At 45.6% G+C, this 23,203-nt stretch overlaps 1 long non-coding RNA gene across 1 annotated transcript in view; it reads left to right on the top strand.

The window, feature by feature from the left end:
- The first annotated feature begins 1,347 nt into the window (after positions 1-1,347).
- Positions 1,348-23,203, top strand: part of LOC116353402 (uncharacterized) — a 28,892-nt gene continuing 7,036 nt past the window's right edge. Inside the window, exons 1-3 of the long non-coding RNA XR_004202854.1 lie at positions 1,348-1,698; positions 2,124-2,418; positions 15,873-15,970. This is a non-coding gene — a long non-coding RNA (uncharacterized LOC116353402). The remainder of the gene's footprint in view (positions 1,699-2,123; positions 2,419-15,872; positions 15,971-23,203) is intronic.

The following is a 23,203-nucleotide window of genomic DNA, read 5'->3' on the forward strand; positions in this document are numbered from 1 at the left end:
ATCACTGAAGCTGGAGACTTATATTTCCCTCACTAACTTTAAACATCAGCTATCTGAGCAGCTAACCGATCGCTGCAGCTGTACATAGTCCATCTGTAAATAGCCCACCCAATCTACCTACCTCATCCCCATTTTATATTTACATTGCTGCTCTTTTGCACACCAGTATCACTACTTACACACCATCATCTGCTCATCTATCACTCCAGTGTTAATTTGCTAAATTGTAATTACTTTACTACTATGGCTTATTTATTGCCTTACCACCTCATGCCATTTGCACACACTGTATATAGACTTTATTTTATTTTTCTATTGTGTTATTGACTGTACGCTTGTTTATTCCATGTGTAACTCTGTGTTGTGGTTTCTGTCACACTGCTTTGCTTTATCTTCAGTCTTGGCCAAGTCGCCAAGTCGCAGTTGTAAATGAGAACTTGTTCTCAACTAGCTTACCTGGTTAAGTAAAGGATAATAAAAATTTAATTTAATTAAAGCATTCCGTTTCTAGCCTTGTATTTCTCGTGGGGAAATACAATTGAATGGGAATTAGGCCTAGTATACATAATTTAACTCAAATATCCACAACTCATGTCAGGGAGCCACATTGTCTGACTGATTCTCTCTCTGGTAGCCTATTTCATTGAACACAATGGCAATAGTGGCCAACAGTACTACACAGTGCCTCTTCTCCCAGGAGACTAATTGAATCAAAGCCAATAGCCTCTAACATTACTGCTAGATAGCCATGAAAATACGAACCTCAGTGGCAGAGCTACTGAGATCTTGAATAGGCTGCTGTTTACCGTAATCAGGATATTGTTTTATTAACCTTGTCCTTGGCGATACTTTCTTTGTTCTCGATTCGATGGAAACATGTCTCATATGAACACATGTGTGAGTTGCAGGTGGAACTCCAAAAAACAGAGAATATTCAGAAAAATATTAAATCCACTTTCGGTATTGAGTGAGAAATGCCTATTGCATGTGTGTAGATCTTTCTTTTGGTCACGCTACGGGAAGTGCTGTAATTAAGGCTACTACTAAAACCGCCGCAGCGACTAGTTACTGTAAAGATGTTGGGAAATGCGAGATGTGCAGCAGCTAAAATGCGGAGGAGCTCCTAGCACTATGCAAAAAGTGGATTTCGTGAATTTTCAGTTTTTTGGAGTAGACTACCTGCAACCGCACACATACGTTTATGAGATACACGTTTCTTCCTAGGTTAAGGGTCTAATTGTAAAATAAATGTGTTTGATTGAATAATCAATCCTAATCTAACTGTCGTGGTCATACATCTGGACTCTTCATCATCATCATCAACACTTTGAATTACATAGGAATATTACTGTAGCAACTGGTTGCTAAGGGAACGAGACACCACCATTATCCTCTTGTTGTGTGACTGAGAGGCGGGATTGGAAAAGTGCACGAGGAGGGGTGGGAAGCGGAGACTGAGCGTGGTTGAAATTCCACCAAATGGATAAGAGGCAGACAAAGTTTGACACGTTTATGTTTTCAGTGGTTGGCCGACACGTATGAACGAGTAAACGCTGCTTTTAGCCTAGTGGAAGTATCACAAATGAATACCTCCGTATTATTTATTCACTGCACTGAATCTCCACGAGGGCACAAGTCCGCCTGACAATTTTTGAGTAAAGAGAGGCAGCGCGGGAGAGCTCACTTGTAGCCTGGCAGGTATGTTCTGCTATTTTGAATAAAGCAAGCCATACATGTCACATAAGTTTTAGGCTATTATTATTTTTAGTATAGCTAACTAAATAAATGAAGCTATCTAACAGCAACGCTGTTGTGAGCTTTCACATGTAATTAACTACAACCAGGAGCCTATAATGAATGAAGTCAGCTTTTCAGTCAGTCCTATCGTTTATATTAAACATAGGTTATTATAACACAAGGTAAACACACATTTACAATAATTGTTAGGTCTATGTTATTAGCTTAAAATGTACGGATACAAGTACAGAAACATAGCCAGAGGCATTCTAGGCTACACTGCAATTAACACTACTTATTATACACGCTATGTTCTACAGTGCTGTTCTGATTCTAAAAACTCGGTTGTTTGCCATAAAGTCTTATTATCTCTGTCTCTATCACAGACATGCATGACCAAGGAAGATAGGCGACATAAACAGGTAAACATAGAGAAATAAGGCGCAAGGTAACAACACCCACCCGTAGCAAGGTAGACAGAGGAAGAGAATTAACAGTGAGAGGGTAAGAATTGGAGAGTACGCTCTGTGATGGAAATGCCAGAACACATCTGCTCCGGACCGACGCCTAGTTTGATGTAAGGAAGTAGCCTCCTCGATTGCCTCTCCAGTGTGAGGGAGATGAGGCCAAACCCGGGGCATTGTATGTGATCAGACCTATTGAAGGGGTTCGTGTATGGATGTGAGTATGAACGTGTGTGTATGCATAGCTGTAAGTATGAGGATGTATCAGTGTAAATACGTTGCCATTTGAGTTTTGCCACAATGTACTAGTATCCGGAGTATTTAAGTGTTAAACTTCATTCCTCCTGTTCTACTTCAAAATTATGTCTTACCATTTCTTCTGTCCTCCAGATATAGGGGTGCATTTTGTTTAACATATGTTTAATCATGAATTCATAGTAACTAAACATGTGTGTGTGGAGGGGGAGGGGGGGATTAAATCTTATCTAAGTCTGACAAAAATGTTCAAATACAGGTACAGGCGTTTTGAAAGACTGTTAGAAAACTTGGATAGAGGTTACATTTTCTTTGGAATCGACCATACATGTAGTTGGCCGTGACACTTCCTCAGGGAATGGCAGTGATATTTTTTTACTTTAAATATTTTATTTCAATACAAAAGTACTGTACAGTGCCTCAACTTACTGTATTTTGTTGTATTGCTCAAGATACATGACAATACTATTAGTTTGTTCTTTGCATTGCGTTTGAATACACTTTAGTATCACACATATACAATCATCCAATGAGTGATATACTGTTTGAATCATTTGTCATCAGATGCCTATAAGTGTGAGAACAGAGTTTGGGGAGGACAAAGTGCCGGAGATAGGGCCGAGTATTTAAGTGTCAAACCGCATTCCTCCCGTTACACTTCTGAATGATTTCTTAACATTTTATTCTGTCCTCACTTATCAGCCTCAGAGCATGTTATTCTCTGAGTAACGACTTGCGTGACCTGAGCTAGGTAACACCTTTAGCTTGTTAGATGCATCACAACTGTGGCTATAGCTGGTCATACTCGGGGCCTGAAAACATTGTGACGTGAAGAGAAATTAGGTTGTTCCGGCTAACTCCATTAATCTTAATGCTGGAGGCTGAAACAGTTGTAGCGTAGGCTACGACTACTTTTTTCCCTACCCTGCAACCATAGCCATGGGAAGTCGTTTGGGGGAAATTCGGAAAAAAATAATTACCAGAGCTGAAGCCGTCTATATCGGTCCACTAATACAGAACTAGTAAAGGCCCAGTGTGGAATATAAAAACACATGCTTGATATATGTTTCCCAGTTTCTTGAAATACTTTGCAAATGCAACTTATTTCTACGTGAAAACTAAAATGATCTTACACTAGTGAGTGCATTTTCATACTGGTCCCCCGTGGGAATCGAAGCCACAACCCTAGCATTACAAGCGCCCTGCTCTACCAAATGAGCCACATCATCACAAACCACCTGATGCCTGAATGTACTCAATTACTGTGCTGTCCATTGTTTTTCTTCATGGTGATGGAAAGTCTACAGGTACAAACCTATAAATGACCAACCTATGTACAATACAGTAATGTACATTTACATTAAGAGGTTTGTAAGGATGCAAAATTAATACAACTCAAACCGTGGTTGTTTTCTGAGTGGTGCAGCGGTCTAAGGCACTGCATCTCAGTGCAAAAGGTGTCACTACAGTCCCTGGTTTGAATCCAGGCTGTATCACATCCGGCCGTGATTGGGAGTCCCATAGGGCGGTGCACAATTGGCCCAGTGTCACCCGGGTTTGGCCGGGGTAGGTCGTCATTGTAAATAAGAATTTGTTCTAAACTGACTTGCCTAGTTATATAAAGGTTAAATAAAAAATGTGATCATGAAAAATATTTCATTTGATGTGGATGTTTTGTGTCTTTGCCCATAACTTTGCACCTTTTGATGTAAATGTTTGAGGACAGGTTTTTGTTATTTCTGGATTCCATTAGAATGGCAATGGCAGAGAAAGGGACAGGGCAACAACTCTTGCAATTCCAACGATTGAATCCTGCCAGTTTCATTAAATAGTACCCGCAAAACACCAGTCTCAACGTCAACAGTGAAGAGGCGACTCCAGGATACTGGCCTTCTAGGCAGAGTTGCAAAGAAAAAGTAATATCTCAGACGGGCCAATAAAAAGAAAAGATTAAGATGGGCAAAAGAAAACAGATACTGGATAGAGGAACTAGAAGGCCAGCATCCCGGAGTCGCCTCTTCACTGTTGATGTTGAGACTGGTGTTTTGCTGGTACTATTTATTACAGCTGCCAGTTGAGGTCTGTTTCTCAAACTAGACACTCTAATGTACTTGTCCTCTTGCTCAGGTTTTCACCGGGGCCTCCCACTCCTCTTCCTATTCTGTTTAGAGCCGTTTTGCGCTGTTCTGTGAAGGGAGTCGTATACAGCATTGTACGAGATCTTCAGTTTCTTGGCACTTATGGAATAGCCTTAATTTCTCAGAACAAGAATAGACTGACGAGTTTCAGAGGAAAGTAATTTTTTTCTGGCCATTTTGAGCCTGTAATTGAACCCCCAAATGCTGATGCTCCAGATACTCAACTAGTCTAAAGAAGGCCAGTTGTATTGCTTCTTTAATCAGAACAACAGTATGCAGCTGTACTAACATAATTGCAAAAGGGTTTTCTAATGAGCCTTTTCAAATTATAAACTTGGATTAGCTAACACAACGTGCCATTGGAACACAGGAGTGATGGTTGCTGATAATGGACCTCTGTACACCTATGTAGATATTCCATAAAAAATCTGCTGTTTCCAGCTACAATAGTCATTCACAACATTAACAGTGTCTACACTCTATTTCAGATAAATTTGATGTTATTTTAATGGACGAAAAAATTTGCTTTTCTTTCAAAAACAAGGACATTTCTAAGTGACCCCAAACTTTTGAACGGTAGTGTATATATTTTTTAAAGACTTAAAAAAAAGAAGTTCAAGGGGTGCTACAGCACCATCAGCACCCATACTTTCCTCGGCTATGCCTGCAACCCACAGTTGCCTGTGTAAGACAGTCTGTGGCATCAGCACTGTTCAGGCCCTCATTCAGTTCTTCAGGAAGCTGTGAGCGCCGTCAGTCACCGATTACATAAATGTATGGGCCGTTACCGGCTGCAGAGCTCACCGTGCTGGCTCACCGTGCTGGCGCCGCATGAGTCATCCTAAGTGACAGCTGCCATTACCGCCACAGACAAAGAACACAATGGGAGATCGATAACGACTACGCAAGGCTAATAGCAACAGTGATACATGGCAGCGCGACGTTACCGTATCACCCAAAGGGCTCGAGTGCGGCTGAGAGGGTCAACCAAAAGCAGTCATACAGTAGCTGACCATTATTTACCACGAGTAAGACAAATGTTTTAAGCATAGGATTTGAAAGGAAAGGGATGTGAATCAATCTTAATGAAGCCAATTCTGTACTCAAACCTTACTGCTGTTGTACAAAATGAAATGTAGTAGAATAAGGGTTGTCGGCGCAACTCTCGCCTGGGGGGCCCAACGACGATGTGGTTCATCAAACCAAATTTACAGTGCGGATTTAGCCTAATAATGTCAGTATTCTCTGCATTCCTGTTAAAAATAACCATTAGGATATATTTTTATTGTTGAAATTCTCTTCTAAATGCTCAGTGTACAGACTTACAGAATTGATACACTGGATGAGGGAGAGAAAGCATTGTAGGTTTTACATGATACATTGGACGCGTATAAATCCCAAAGGAAGAGGTGCGAGCCACGTGATCCAGTGTTCTCAGATATGAGCCCGCACACATTGTTTTCTTGGAAATAGAGCCAGAGCATAATTTTAAACTCGCAGCACGCAGCATTGCTTTGCTCACACGGCCAGTGGAGCCGGTTTTCATTGACCGCAATGGAAGTGTAGTTTCACTTGCGGCTCACGCCCAGCAAAAATGTAGCAGGTCTGTTAAGGTGACCCTAGTCTACACTTACCAGAAGTCATTGATAGTCTGAATATTATTACATTCGTGGTGCTCTCCATAGCATTGTGTTACCCATAATTCCTATCCTAACCACTGAATTATTCCGTTTCTCATTCCCTTGTGTCTGTAATTGTCACTGGAAGACTGCAAAATCATGAGATTTATATTAGTCTCAAATAGTGGACATTTCCTATGCGTTCTTGTTTCACATTTGACTCACATTTCATATGGTGTTGTAATGCATATCGACCATGAGCCATGAACTGCTGTCGAATTTGTAGAAAAAAACAAACCAGAGGCATTTATTTCAGCATTGTAAAGAGCAGCCCTATCTCGTATGAACAACTCAAATGCTGATACGTTTTTACATTTTAATTCACTGGACTGAAGTATTGATGTCATATTATATCATATTATTATGAAAAGTATAGTTGACCCAGAATCAACTATGTGTATTCTTTAATCATCCAGAAATGTTGAAGTGAACAATATTAATTAATCACATCTATCTACCTGCGTTCTTTCTTTTTTTCACGCGTAAATACTGACTATCTGCAGATAGATATGTATTCTCCCCCCCTCTCTGTCTCCCTGGCAGTGGAAGAGATAACAGTAATCAAATTCCAGCCATGTTAATGTATTATACCATACTCCCAGATGGATGTTTGGGTGGGATGCCAAGAATGTGAAATAAATGATTGGTCAGTATTCTCATCGTCTATGCTCTCTGTTGTGGAACTACATGAATGTCCTCTCAGACTGATCGTGTTGAGATGAAAGAGCCATACTTGATCCACTGAATAATGCAGTGGGTTTTCTGATTGGAAAGGCAAAGAAAATGTTCTATCCAATAGACGAAAACCTGTAGTCTTACAAGTCAGAATTAAGTATCAAGATTGTCAGATTGCCACCTGTTAGTGTGAATTCATGGCAAAAATGACCATTTATTGCACAATAATGGGGATATTAGTCAAATCAAATCAATAGTATTAGTCACATGCGCCGAATACAACAGGTGTAGACCTTACAGTGAAATGCTTACTTACGAGCCCCTAACCGACAGTGCAGTTTAAAAAAAATATGGATAAGAATAAGAGATGAAAGTAACAAGTAATTAAAGAGGAGCAGTAAAAAAATAACAATATAGGGGGGTGCCGGTACAGAGTCAATGTGCGGGGCACCGGTTAGTTGAGGTAGTATGTGCATGTAGGTAGTGTTAATTAAAGTGACTATTCATAGATGACAACAGAGAGTGGCAGTGGTGTGTGGGGGGGAGCGATATGAATATTCTGGGTAGCCATTTGACTAGATATTCAGGAGTCTTATGGCTTGGGGGTGTTTAGAAGCCTCTTGGATCTAGACTTGGCGCTCCGGTACCTCTTGCCGTGTGGTAGCAGAGAGAACAGTCTATGACTAGGGTGGCTGGAGTCTTTGACCATTTTTAGGGCCTTCCTCTGACACCACCTGGTATAGAGGTCCTGGGTGGCAGGAAGCTTGGCCGTTCGCAATACCCTCTGTAGTGCCTTGTGGTCGGAGGCCGAGCAGTTGCCATACCAGGCAGTGATGCAACCATGCTCTCGTTGGTGCAGCTGTAGAACCCTTTGAGGATCTGTGGACCCATGCCAAATCTTTTCAGTCTCCTGCGGGGGAATAGGTTTTGCTGTGCCCGCTTCACGACTGTCATGCTGTGCTTGGACCATGTTAGTTTGTTGGTGATGTGGACACCAAGGAACTTGAAGCTCTCAACCTGCTCCACTGCAGCCCCGTCGATGAGAATGGGTGTGTGCTCGGCCTTCTTTTTCCTGTAGTCCACAGACATCTGTTGTCCTGGCACCACATGGCCAGGTCTCTGACCTCCCTGTAGGCTCGTTGTTGTCGGTGATTAAGCCTACCACTGTTGTGTCATTGGCAAATTTAATGATGGTGTTGGAGTCGTGCCTGGCCGTGCAGTTATGAGTGAACAGGGAGTACAGGAGGGGGCTGAGCACGCACCCCTGAGGGGCCCCTGTGTTGCGGATCAGCGTGGCGGATGTGTTGTTACTTACCCTTGCCACCTGGGGGTGGCCCGTCAGGAAGTCCAGGATCCAGTTGCAGAGGGAGGTGTTTAGTCCCAGGGTCCTTAGCTTAGTGATGAGCTTTGAGGGAACTATGGTGTTGAACGCTGAGCTTTAGTCAATGAATAGCATTCTCACATAGGTGTTCCTTCTGTCCAGGTGGGAAAGGGCAGTGTGGAGTGCAATAGAGACTGTTGGGGCAGTATGTAAATTGGAGTGGGTCTAGGGTTTCTGGGATGATGGTGTTGATGTGATCCATGGCCAGCCTTTCAAAGCACTTCATTTTATTTCACCTTTATTTAACCAGGTAGGCTAGTTGAGAACAAGTTCTCATTTGCAACTGCGACCTGGCCAAGATAAAGCATAGCAGTGTGAGCATACAACAAAGAGTTACACATGGAGTAAACAATTAACAAGTCAATAACACAGCAGAAAACAAAGGGGGGGGTCTATATACAATGTGTGCAAAAGGCATGAGGAGGTAGGCAAATAATTACAATTTTGCAGATTAACACTGGAGTGATAAATGATCAGATGGTCATGTACAGGTAGAGATATTGGTGTGCAGAAGAGCAGAAAAGTAAATAAATAAAAACAGTATGGGGATGAGGTAGGTGAAAAGGGTGGGCTATTTACCAATAGACTATGTACAGCTGCAGCGATCGGTTAGCTGCTCAGATAGCTGATGTTTGAAGTTGGTGAGGGAGATAAAAGTCTCCAACTTCAGCAATTTTTGCAATTCGTTCCAGTCACAGGCAGCAGAGTACTGGAACGAAAGGCGGCCAAATGAGGTGTTGGCTTTAGGGATGATCAGTGAGATACACCTGCTGGAGCGCGTGCTACGGATGGGTGTTGCCATCGTGACCAGTGAGCTGAGATAAGGCGGAGCTTTACCTAGCATGGACTTGTAGATGACCTGGAGCCAGTGGGTCTGGCGACGAATATGTAGAGAGGGCCAGCCGACTAGAGCATACAAGTCGCAGTAGTGGGTGGTATAAGGTGCTTTAGTGACAAAACGGATGGCACTGTGATAGACTGCATCCAGTTTGCTGAGTAGAGTGTTGGAAGCCATTTTGTAGATGACATCGCCGAAGTCGAGGATCGGTAGGATAGTCCGTTTTACTAGGGTAAGCTTGGCGGCGTGAGTGAAGGAGGCTTTGTTGCGGAATAGAAAGCCGACTCTTGATTTGATTTTCGATTGGAGATGTTTGATATGAGTCTGGAAGGAGAGTTTGCAGTCTAGCCAGACACCTAGGTACTTATAGACGTCCACATATTCTAGGTCGGAACCATCCAGGGTGGTGATGCTAGTCGGGCATGCAGGTGCAGGCAGCGACCGGTTGAAAAGCATGCATTTGGTTTTACTAGCGTTTAAGAGCAGTTGGAGGCCACGGAAGGAGTGTTGTATGGCATTGAAGCTTGTTTGGAGGTTAGATAGCACAGTGTCCAAAGACGGGCCGAACGTATATAGAATGGTGTCGTCTGCGTAGAGGTGGATCAGGGAATCGCCCGCAGCAAGAGCAACATCATTGATATACACAGAGAAAAGAGTCAGCCCGAGAATTGAACCCTGTGGCACCCCCATAGAGACTGCCAGAGGACCGGACAGCATGCCCTCCGATTTGACACACTGAACTCTGTCTGCAAAGTAATTGGTGAACCAGGCAAGGCAGTCATCCGAAAAACCGAGGCTACTGAGTCTGCCGATAAGAATATGGTGATTGACAGAGTCGAAAGCCTTGGCAAGGTCGATGAAGACGGCTACACAGTACTGTCTTTTATCGATGGCGGTTATGATATCGTTTAGTACCTTGAGTGTGGCTGAGGTGCACCCATGACCGGCTCGGAAACCAGATTGCACAGCGGAGAAGGTACGGTGGGATTCGAGATGGTCAGTGACCTGTTTGTTGACTTGGCTTTCGAAGACCTTAGATAGGCAGGGCAGGATGGATATAGGTCTGTAACAGTTTGGGTCCAGGGTGTCTCCCCCTTTGAAGAGGGGGATGACTGCGGCAGCTTTCCAATCCTTGGGGATCTCAGACGAGATGAAAGAGAGGTTGAACAGGCTGGTAATAGGGGTTGCGACAATGGTGGCAGATAGTTTCAGAAATAGAGGGTCCAGATTGTCAAGCCCAGCTGATTTGTACGGGTCCAGGTTTTGCAGCTCTTTCAGAACATCTGCTATCTGGATTTGGGTAAAGGAGAACCTGGAGAGGCTTGGGCGAGGAGCTGCGGGGGGGGCGGAGCTGTTGGCCGAGGTTGAAGTAGCCAGGCGGAAGGCATGGCCAGCCGTTGAGAAATGCTTATTGAAGTTTTCGATAATCATGGATTTATCAGTGGTGACCGTGTTACCTAGCCTCAGTGCAGTGGCTTCATGGCTACAGACATGAGTGCTACGGGTCGGTAGTCATTTAGGCAGGTTACCTTAGTGTTCTTGGGCACAGGCACTATGGTGGTCTGCTTAAAACAAGTTGGTATTACAGCCTCGGACAGGGAGAGGTTGAAAATGTCAGTGAAGCACTTGCAAGCTGGTCAGCACATGCTCGCGGTACACGTCCTGGTAATCCGTCTGGCCCTAAAAGCCTTGTGAATGTTGACCTGTCTAAAGGTCTTACTCACATCTGCTGCGGAAAGCGTGATCACACAGTCTTCCGGTACAGCTGGTGTTCTCATGCATGTTTCAGTGTTATTTGCGCCGACAGAGATGGCCGCCTCGCTTCTCGTTCCTAGGAAACTATGCAGTTTTTAGTTTTTTTACGTGTTATTTCTTACATTGGTACCCCAGGTCATCTTAGGTTTCATTACATACAGTTGAGTAGAACTACTGAACATAAGATCAGTGTCAACTCACCATCAGTATGACCAAGAATATGACTTTCGCGAAGCGGATCCTGTGTTCTGCCTTTCACCCAGGACAACGGAATGGATCCCAGCCGACGACCCCAAAAAACGACTTCGTAAAAGGGGAAAACGAAGTGGTCTTCTGGTCAGACTCCGGAGACGGGCACATCGTGCACCACTCCGTAGCATTCTCCTCGCCAATGTCCAGTCTCTTGACAACAAGGTTGATGAAATCCGAGCAAGGGCAGCATTCCAGAGGGACGTCAGAGACTGTAACGTTATTTGCTTCACGGAAACATGGCTCACTGGAGAGACACTATCGGAGTCGGTGCAGCCAGCTGGTTTCTCCACGCATCGCGCCGACAGAAACAAACATCTTTCTGGTAAGAAGAGGGGCGGGGGCGTATGCTTCATGGTTAACGTGACGTGGTGTGGCCACAACAACATACAGGAACTCAAGTCCTTCTGTTCACCTGATTTAGAATTCCTCACAATCAAATGTCGACCGCATTATCTACCAAGGGAATTCGCTTCGATTATAATCACAGCCGTATATATTCCCCCCCAAGCAGACACATCGATGGCTCTGAACGAACTTTATTTGACTCTTTGCAAACTGGAATCCATATATCTGGAGGCTGCATTCATTGTAGCTGGGGATTTTAACAAGGCTAATCTGAAAACAACAATTTTATCAGCATATCGATTGCGCAACCAGGGCTGGAAAAACCTTGGATCATTGCTATTCCAACTTCCACGACGCATATAAGGCCCTGCCCCGCTCTCCTTTCGGGAAAGCTGACCACGACTCCATTTTGTTGATCCCTGCCAGAAACTAAAACAAGAAGCTCCCGCGCTGAGGTCTGTTCAACGCTGGTCCGACCAATCTGATTCCACACTCCAAGACTGCTTCCATCACGTGGACTGGGATATGTTTCGTATTGCGTCAGACAACAACATTGACGAATACGCTGATTCGGTGAGCGAGTTCATTAGAACGTGCGTTGAAGATGTCGTTCCCATAGCAATGATTAAAACATTCCCAAACCAGAAACCGTGGATTGATGGCAGCATTCACGTGAAACTGAAAGCGCGAACCACTGCTTTTAATCAGGGCAAGGTGACCGGAAACATGACGGAATACAAACAGTGTCACCATTCCATCCGCAAGGCAATCAAACAAGCTAAGCGTCAGTATAGAGACAAAGTAGAATCTCAATTCAACGGCTCAGACACAAGAGGTATGTGGCAGGGTCTACAGTCAATCACGGATTACAAAAAGAAAACCAGCCCCGTCACGGACCAGGATGTCTTGCTCCCAGGCAGACTAAATAACTTTTTTGCCCGCTTTGAGGACAATACAGTGCCACTGACACCGCCCGCAACTAAAACATGCGGACTCTCCTTCACTGCAGCCGACGTGAGGAAAACATTTAAACGTGTCAACCCTCGCAAGGCTGCAGGCTCAGGCGGCATCCCCAGCCGCGCCCTCAGAGCATGCGCAGACCAGCTGGCTGGTGTGTTTACGGACATATTCAATCAATCCCTATCCCAGTCTGTTGTTCCCACATGCTTCAAGAGGGCCACCATTGTTCTTGTTCCCAAGAAAGCTAAGGTAACTGAGCTAAACGACTACCGCCCCGTAGCACTCACTTCCGTCATCATGAAGTGCTTTGAGAGACTAGTCAAGGACCATATCACCTCCACCCTACCTGACACCCTAGACCCACTCCAATTTGCTTACCGCCCAAATAGGTCCACAGACGATGCAATCTCAACCACACTGCACACTGCCCTAACCCATCTGGACAAGAGGAATACCTATGTGAGAATGCTGTTCATCGACTACAGCTCAGCATTTAACACCATAGTGCCCTCCAAGCTCGTCATCAAGCTCGGGACCCTGGGTCTCGACCCCGCCCTGTGCAACTGGGTACTGGACTTCCTGACGGGCCGCCCCCAGGTGGTGAGGGTAGGCAACAACATCTCCACCCCGCTGATCCTCAACACTGGGGCCCCGCAAGGGTGCGTTCTGAGCCCTCTCCTGTACTCCCTGTTCACCCACGACTGCGTTGCCACGCACGCCTCCAACTCAATCATCAAGTTTGCGGACGACACAACAGTGGTAGGCTTGATTACCAACAACGATGAGACGGCCTACAGGGAGGAGGTGAGGGCCCTCGGAGCATGGTGTCAGGAAAGTAACCTCACACTCAACGTCAACAAAACTAAGGAGATGATTGTGGACTTCAGGAAACAGCAGAGGGAACACCCCCCTATCCACATCGATGGAACAGTAGTGGAGAGGGTGGAAAGTTTTTAAGTTCCGCGGCGTACACATCACAGACAAACTGAAATGGTCCACCACACAGACAGCGTGGTGAGAAGGCGCAGCAGCGCCTCTTCAACCTCAGGAGGCTGAAGAAATTCGGCTTGTCACCAAAAGCACTCACAAACTTCTACAGATGCACAATCGAGAGCATCCTGTCGGGCTGTATCACCGCCTGGTACGGCAACTGCTCCGCCCACAACCGTAAGGCTCTCCAGAGGGTAGTGAGGTCTGCACAACGCATCACAGGGGGCAAACTACCTGCCCTCCAGGACACCTACACCACCCGATGTCACAGGAAGGCCATAAAGATCATCAAGGACAACAACCACCCGAGCCACTGCCTGTTCACCCCGCTATCATCCAGAAGGCGAGGTCAGTACAGGTGCATCAAAGCTGGGACCGAGAGACTGAAAAACAGCTTCTATCTCAAGGCCATCAGACTGTTAAACAGCCATCACTAACATTGAGTGGCTGCTGCCAACACACTGACTCAACTCCAGCCACTTTAATAATGGGAATTGATGGGAAATTATGTAAATGCTACCTAATATAATGTTTACATACCCTGCATTATTCATCTCATATGTATACGTATATACTGTACTCTATATCATCTACTGCATCCTTATGTAATACATGTATCACTAGCCACTTTAACTATGCCACTTTGTTTACATACTCATCTCATATGTATATACTGCACTCAATACCATCTACTGTATCTTGCCTATGCCGCTCTGTACCATCACTAATTCATATATCCTATGTACATATTCTTTATCCCCTTACACTTGTGTCTATAAGGTAGTAGTTTTGGAATTGTTAGCTAGATTACTTGTTGGTTATTACTGCATTGAAGCACAAGCATTTCGTTACACTCGCATTAACATCTGCTAACCATGTGTATGTGACAAATAAAATTTGATTTGATTTGAAGTAGTTTAGCTCGTCCAGTAGGCTCGTTTCACTGTGCAGCTCTCGGCTGTACTTCCCTTTGTAGTCTGTAATGGTTTGCAGGCCCTGCCACATCCGAGGAGCATCAGAGCCGGTGTAGTACGACTCGATCTTAGTCCTGTATTGACGCTTTGCCTGTTTGATGGTTCATCGGAGGACATAGCAAGATTTCTTATAAGCTTCCGGGTTAGAGTCCTGCTCCTTGAAAGCTGCAGCTCTAGCCTTTAGCTCAGTCAATGCCATTGGTGGATTCCCGGAACATATTCCAGTCTGTGCAAGCAAAACAGTCCTGTAGCTTAGCATTTGCTTCATCTGACCACTTTTTTATTGATCTAGTCACTGGTGCTTCCTGCTTTAATTTGTGCTTGTAAGCAGGAATCAGGAGGATAGAATTATGATCAGATTTGCCAAATGGAGGGTGAGGGAGAGATTTGTATGCATCTCTGTGAGTGGAGTATAGGTGGTCTAGAGTTCTTTTCCTTCTTTTTGCAAATTTAACATGTTGATAGAAATGAGGTGAAACTGATTTAAGTTTCCCTGCATTAAAGTCCCCGGCTATTAGGAGCGCCGCCTCTGGGTGAGCGTTTTCTTGTTTGCTTGTGGGGAAATACAGCTCATTCAATGCGATCTTGGTGTCAGCCTCTGACTGTGGTGGTATGTAAACAGCTACAAAGAATATAGATGAGAACTCTCTCGGTAGGTAATGTGGTCTGCAGCTTATCATGAGAAACTCTACCTCAGGCGAGCAATGGCTCAAGACTTCCTTAGATATTGTTCACCAGCTGTTGTTTACAAAAATACATAGACCACGCCCCTTGTCTTACCAGACGCGCTGTTCTATCCTGCCGGTACATCGTATAACCAGCCAGCTATATGTTGATATTGTCGTCGTTCAGACACGACTCCGTGAAGCATAAGATGTTACAGTTTTTAATGTCCCGTTGGTAGTTGTCACGGTCTGACCATCGTTCGTATGTGTTTTCCTTGTTTTAGTGTTGGTCAGGACGTGAGCTGGGTGGGCATTCTATGTTGTGTGTCTGGTTTGTCTATTTCTATGTTGGGCCTGATATGGTTCTCAATCAGAGGCAGGTGTTAGTCATTGTCTCTGATTGGGAACCATATTTAGGTAGCCTGTTTTGTGTTGGGTTTTGTGGGTGATTGTTCCTGTCTCTGTGTTTGCACCAGATAGGACTGTTTAGGTTTTCACTTTTGTTGTTTTGTTTAGTCTGTTCATGTATAGTCGTCTTTATTAAAAACATGAATAACCACCACGCTGCATTTTGGTCCGCCTCTCTTTCACCAGAAGAAAACCCTTACAGTAGTTTACTCTTCCCAATAACTTGTCCATTTTATTGTCCAAAGTGTGCATGTTTGCGAGCAGAATTGAGGGGGGGGGGTTTATTTGATCGCCTCCTACTCCTCAGAAGGCAGCCCGACCTCCAGCCTCTCTTTCACCGCCTCCTCTTCACGCAGATCACTGGGGTCAGGGCCTGTTCCAGAGGGAGCCGTATATCCTCCGCCTCGGGCTCGTCAGAGTCGTGAAAGAAGAAAAAGGTTTCTGCTAGCCTGTGGTGAGTAATTGCAGTCCTGATGTCTAGAAGTTATTTTCGGACATAAGAGACGGTAGCGGCAACATTATGTACAAAAATAGTTTAAAAAAAGAAGTTACAAGCAATGAACTAACAAAAAAAACACAATCGGTTGGGGCACATAAAACTCCTTCTGCTTCGGCGCCATTTTAGCATCATTACGGAGTAGAAGTAGATTTTAGGACATTACGGAGTAGAAAATGGTGGCTGTCTGTAGATTGACAAGATTGCAAACATGACAGTCTCAGCCACACAGGCATGAAGTTGAATGGCATTAGTAACATATGTGAGATTGGTTTGGTAGTGTTCATATTTTACAGTAATATATATCTTTCATATCTAAAAGTAGCTTTGAGATGAAGTATTTGCGTAGTTGATAAAGATGGAACGATAGGGCCCTGATTGACCACTATCGCTGCAGTTTGCGCGAGGATGTCCATCGGGAGTTGGCCTGCAGGGACACCACCCTCACCTTCGACCAGCTGGTGGACCTGTCCATTCGGCTGGATAACCTGCTGGCTACCCGTGGACGTCCAGATCGGGTTCTGTCGGTTCCATCCCCCAGCACCGCCACTCCGGTGCCCATGGAGCTAGGAGGGGCTGTGCGAAGGGAGACTGGAGGAGGTTCTGTCTCGTGCACCATCTGTGGCCGCAGAGGTCACACTGCCGGTCGGTTCCGGGTTGGTTCCTCTGGGGATCAAGGCAGCAGGCAGGGCACCATTCTAACCCAGAGCCCTCTGTTGCACACATGTTTCTATATGTTACTTTTCCTGAGTTTTCCCCGCATTCCCAGCATAAGGCACTCATCGATTCAGGCGCAGCTGGGAATTTTATAGACAGATCGTTCGCCCTTAGTTTAGGGATCCCCATTGTTCCCGTGGCTGTGCCCTTCCCCGTGCACACCTTAGATAGTCGACCATTAGGGTGGAGGCCACCGCTCCTCTAGCTATGGTGACGCAGGGGGGTCACAAGGAGAGAATCATTGTCTCTTCCTCATTGACTCTCCTGCGTTTCCCTTGGTGCTAGGCTTACCCTGGTTAGCTTGTCATGACCCCACTGTTTCTTGGCAACGGACGGCTCTCACAGGGTGGTCGCGAGAGTGCTCGGGGAGGTGTTTAAGGGTTTCCGTTGGTGCTACTACGGTGGAAAGTCCAGACCAGGTCTCCACCGTGCGCATTCCCCCTGAATATGCCGATTTAGCTCTCGCCTTCTCCAAAAAGAAGAATCAATTACCACCCCATCGACGGGGTGATTGTGCGATAAATCTCCTGGTAGACTCTGCACTTCCCAGGAGTCACGTGTTTCCCCTGTCACAGGCGGAGACGGTGGCTATGGAAACATGTCTCCAGATCCCTGCGTCAGGGGTACATTCGGTCCTCCACTTCACCCGCCTACTCAAGTTTCTTTTTTGTGAAGAAGAAGGAGGGAGGTCTGCGCCCGTGTAATGACTATCGAGGTCTAAACCAGATCACGGTGAGGTACAGTTACCCGCTACCGCTCATCGCCACAGCGATTGAGTCAATGCCCGGGGCACGCTTCTTCACCAAACTAGATCTCAGGAGTGCTTACAACCTGGTGCGAATCCGGGAGGGAGACGAGTGGAAGACAGAGTTCAGTACGACCTCAGGGCATTATGAGTACCTCGTCATGCCATACGGGTTGATGAATGCTCCATCAGTCTTCCAAGCCTTTGTAGACAAGATTTTCAGGGACCTGCACGGGCAGGGTGTAGTGGTGTATATTGATGACATTCTGATATACTCCGCTGCACGCGCCGAGCATGTGTCCCTGGTGCGCAGGGTGCTTGGTTGACTGTTGGAGCATGACCTGTACGTCAAGGCTGAGAAATGTCTGTTCTTCTTGCAGTCCGTCTCCTTCCTAAGGTACCGCATTTCCACCTCGGGGGGGAGATGGAGAGTGACCGCATTTCAGCCGTGTGTAATTGGCCGACTCCCACCACGGTAAAGGAGGTGCAGCGGTTCCTAGGGTTTGCCAATTACTACTGGAGGTTTATCCAGGGTTTTGGTCAGGTAGCGGCTCCCATTACCTCACTGCTGAAGGGGGGCCCTGTACGCTTGCAGTGATCGGCTGAGGCGGACAGGGATTTTGGTCACCTGAGGGCTCTGTTTACCTCGGCTCCCGTGCTTGCCCATCCGGATCATTCATAGTGGAGGTGGACGCGTCCAAAGCAAGGATAGGAGCCGTGCTCTCTCAGCACTCGGGTAAGCCACCGAAGCTCCGCACCTGTGCCTTCTTCTCGAAGAAGCTCAGCCCGGCGGAGAGAAACTATGACTTGGGGGACCAGGAGCTGTTGGCTGTTGTCAAGGCTCTGAAGGCATGGAGACATTGGCTTGAGGGGGCTAAACACCCTTTTCTCATCTGAACTGGCCACCGCAATCTGGAGTACATCTGGGCAGCGAGGAGACTGAACCTTCGCCAGGCAAGTGGGCCATGTTTTTCACCTGTTTGGTTTTTTCCCTTTCCTACAGACCAGGTTCCCAGAACGTGATGGCAGAAGCACTCTGTATGACACAGAGGAGCGGCGCATGGATTCCACTCCCAAACTCCCAGCCTCCTGTCTGGTGGCGCCGGTAGTGTGGGAGCTGGACGCAGACATTGAGCAGGAGTTACGCGCAGAGCCCGCTCCCCTCCAGTGTCCCGCTGGGCGTCTGTACGTTCCGTCTGTTGTCCTTGACGGGTTGATCTATTGGGCCCACACGTCACCCTCCTCTGGTCATCCTGGGATCGGTCGGACGGGACGGTGCGCTGTTTGGTTGGGAAGTACTGGTGGCCTACCTTGGCCAAGGACGTAAGGGTTTATGTTTCCTCCTGCTCGGTGTGCGCTCAGTGTAAGGCTCCTAGGCAGCTGCCCAGAGGGAAGCTACACCCCTTACCCGTTCCACAGCAGCCTTGGTCACACCTGTCGGTGGATTTTCTTACCGATCGTCCCCCCTCACAGGGAAACACTGCGATCCTGCTCATTGTGGGTCGGTTCTCTAAGTCCTGCCGTCTCCTCGCTCTGCACGGTCTCCCTACAGCCCTACAGACTGCGGAGGCCTTGTTTACATCTTCCGGCACTACGGGTTGCCTGAGGATATAGTGTCTGCTCGATGTCCCCAGTTCACTTCGAGGGTCTGGAAGGCATTCATGGAGTGAACTAGGATGTGGGCAGGTTTCTGCAGTCGTATTGCCACTATCGGCCAGGGAGTGGGCAGCATTCGTGCCCTGGGCCGAGATGGCTCAGAACTCGCTCTGCCACTCCTCCACTAACCTCTCCCCCTTCCAGTGCGTACTGGGGGTACCAGCCTGTTCTGGCGCCTTGGCATCAGAGTCAGACCGAGGCTCCTGCGGTGGACGACTGGTTCAGGCGCGTGGAGGAGACATGGGACGCCGCCCAGGTTCACCTCCAGCGGGCCATGCTGCACCAGAAAGCCAGCGCAGTGAGGCCCCGGGGTTCGCAACGGGGGACCGGTTCTGGCTCTCGACCCAAAACCTGCCCCTTCGCCTGCCCTGCCGGAAGCTGGGCCCGCGGTTTGTGGGGCCATTTAAAGTCCTGAGGAGAGTGAATGAAGTTTGTTATATTGGCTATCTAACTGGGAGTCTCGTGAGTGAAAACATCCGAAGCTCATCAAAGGTGAACGATTTAATTTGATCGCTTTTCTGATTTCCGTGACCAAGATACCTGCTGCTAGCTGGACAAAATGCTATGCTAGGCTATCGATAAACTTACACAAATGATTGTCTAGCTTTGGCTGTAAAGCATATTTTGAACATCTGAGATAACAGGGTGATTAACAAAAGGCTAAGCTGTGTCTCAATATATTTCACTTGTGATTTTCATGAATAGGAATATTTTCTAGGAATATTTATGTACGTTGCGTTATGTTAATTAGTGTCAGTCGATGATTACGCTCCCTCATGCGGGATGGGGAGTCACTAGAGGTTTTAAGGAGCAAAGGGTTCAAATATTGAGGCTGTCACTCTGTCACACCATGGGTTTTTGAGGCAGCATTGACAAAATATCATTTGGAGAAAGAACTTTGATGGATTACCTGACAAGGAACCCATAAGTGGCCTCTGAAAGGCAGACAGAGGCGAGAGAGGCGCTGCATTGGGTGACAAAGTGACAGAGGAGTAGAGTTATGAATAAATAGGCTGGGAACACAGAAGGGTATATTGCATTGGGGTAAGAGGTTACCAGATGAATAGATAGCGACAAAGACTGACGAGGATGGGGAACGTGGGGTCTGATCAACTGTGGGGGTAAGGAAGTGGTTGAAATGGAAAGAGACAGACAGTAGAGGGGAAAACAAACAGACTGACTGATGGACAGATAGACGTAGGGACAGTTTCACAGGGAGACACAAACAGACTGATTAATAGAAACAGACAAATGTAAACGTGAACAGGGAAAGCTAAACAGAAACAAAGAGAAATCTAAAATACGAAGAGAAAAACATTAACAGTGATAGAAAAAGAAAAAGACAAACATAGACTTACAAACAGACAAAACAGAGACAAGACAAACAGAGAGAGAGCCAGACGTAAACATAAATCTGCATAGGGCTGTTGGCTGTTTTGGAACATGCCCAGGTGCCCTGTGGCGCCTGCTTAGGTCTACGGCTCCCTGGCGACCCCCTTCAACTCCCATTTCCCCATCACCATGACGCCACAAAGCGTGACCATGGATCAGAGACTGACTTGCCTCAGTGGAGCACTCCAGACCGCTGGCACTGGGGCCCCAGCTTTATCGCCAGTAACGTCTGCATGACAAAGCAGCCACACACTGGGGAGCACGGGGCACACTGGGGACTATGGGAAAAGACAGTAATAATAGCACGATTTATACACCCACCTGCCTATGCAATACAATACCACCTGCTCATGATCCTGTTGCTCCCAGACAGTGGAACATTATGAAGCATACAAAAGGTCAGACTTCTGTTGCCTACTATTACGTAAGAAGCTAGATCTCTTTGGCATTTTGGTGAGTAAACACTTTTATGTCAAGCGTGCTGCTTAATAATCTTTTGAGTTAACGATTACAGGTGGAGGATTAATAGTAATATTTGTCCAAAATATCATTTTTGCTTAAAAGCTAGCTATAATTTCAAGTTTCTGCAAGTTAATAGTACTGGCCATATTCTGGGATATATTTTTTTTATTTTATTTTTTATTTTACCTTTATTTAACCAGGTAGGCAAGTTGAGAACAAGTTCTCATTTACAATTGCGACCTGGCCAAGATAAAGCAAAGCAGTTCGACAGATAAAACGACACAGAGTTACACATGGAGTAAAAACAAACATACAGTCAATAATGCAGTATAAACAAGTCTATATACAATGTGAGCAAATGAGGTGAGAAGGGAGGTAAAGGCAAAAAAGGCCATGATGGCAAAGTAAGTACAATATAGCAAGTAAAATACTGGAATGGTAGTTTTGCAATGGAAGAATGTGCAAAGTAGAAATAAAAAATAATGGGGTGCATATATGGATATATCCCCACAAATAAGATTTATCGCTGACAAGTTAACATTTCTCCCAAGCTTTGAGAGTAAATGTCCAGAAATAAAATTCTGTGCAATTGAATATACAGATGTAGGATGTTAATTTGAGGCAGTTTGCTACAGCAGGAAAATAATCCTGCATCAACAAGAAATATGCATTATTATTTGGATTATAATTAATGAATATTGTTGTAGGGGTTGATACTGTCGTGACGTTGTATTAGTTAATGTGACGACTGTTGCTCATCGAATGATTACAAGTTTCTAATTACGTGATTAACTGAATCAAGCAATTATTAACTCATTAACCTGGGGCACCATGGGAAAACTAGTTTTTATTGAGTTTCTATTTCCCAAATGAACTCAAAGAATATCAGAATATCGATTTTACAACATCCGCTAATTAACCAGTTGCCTCTAACAATCTCGTTCTGAACGTCGTATAACCCGCGAAACTGCACGGACCCGGGTCCCACCAATGAATTCGTACCACACCAATCTTAGTTGAATATTTATTTACTAAAAAGCTAAAATGATGGTAAAAGATACACATAGACAAAACACATTATAGGCTATTGATTAGAACTTAGTATAACGGGCCAACACACTATGACGCGTGTTACCCACAATGGGAATTTCAAAAGAGAGAGAAAAAAGAAAGTACACAAGAGAAATATACATTTGGATGAATTTGTCAGCTATGCTATTCTAACCCTAGCCTTGCCCCAAACTGCCGTTCTTATGGGTCAGAATATAATGATGTAATTACGTGGGGATGATCTCCGAGGATTCTCTGCGTGGATCGCTCCGCTGTTCGATGACGCACTTCTACTGTGCACCTCCCTGCTCGTCATCCCGGTGTCAGTGTCCTTTTTGGCTTAGGAGTCTGTTCCCTCACCCTTTTCTCTGGAAGGGGTCTTCTGAGGACAGACAGCTCTGTAGCTCAGAGCTCACAGCATAGGAATGAAACCCTTTAGATACCATGATTCGATGGGAGATGGAGGCTAGGTGGTTCGACTTGAATTCACCCACTTAGACACAGCTACTCATCCGTAGCTTGGGTAGAAAATGATTGCTTTGTCCTCAAACTTGCGGTTAATTCTATACTCACAGGTTAATATAAAACCTGTGAGTATAGAATTTACAGCAGGGCTACGTGACCCCAGCTGCAGCGAGGTCTAAAAAGGTAAACGAACCCAGAACGTTGCTGGGGTCATGTAGCCCTGCTGTAAGTTCTATACTCACAGGTTTTATACCCTTGGGTCAGAAGTGGGCGTAGCCGCCTTTAGGGCAATTCTCTGGGCGTACCAAGTTAATGAGGTAAGGTCCAGATTTGACTCAAATCCAATTTTAGACAACCAACTTAACATTTCATCTTCCCCAAAACATTCCCTTTGATTTGGATATTTTCCATACAACGTACAATGTATAAACCTCAAACATATACTAGGAAAACCCTTCACATTAAATCTTTTCGTAATAATGTCATCTATTAACCTTTAATAACAGAACAAAAATGACGTACATTTTCATATTCCATCTATCGTCATGAACACCATTGTTCCAAAGTCCCTTTAGTTCATGTTTAATGTTCTGAGGCTGGTTCTCCATAGTAACAGGACAAAGGAATTTGTCTGTGGCCTGAGATTTACCAGGGGTGTGAGGGGCCATAAAAACCCCCACATCTTCAGACCCCTAGATCTCTCC

Source organism: Oncorhynchus kisutch, linkage group LG14, assembly GCF_002021735.2.
Source record: "Oncorhynchus kisutch isolate 150728-3 linkage group LG14, Okis_V2, whole genome shotgun sequence".
NCBI lineage: Eukaryota > Metazoa > Chordata > Actinopteri > Salmoniformes > Salmonidae > Oncorhynchus > Oncorhynchus kisutch.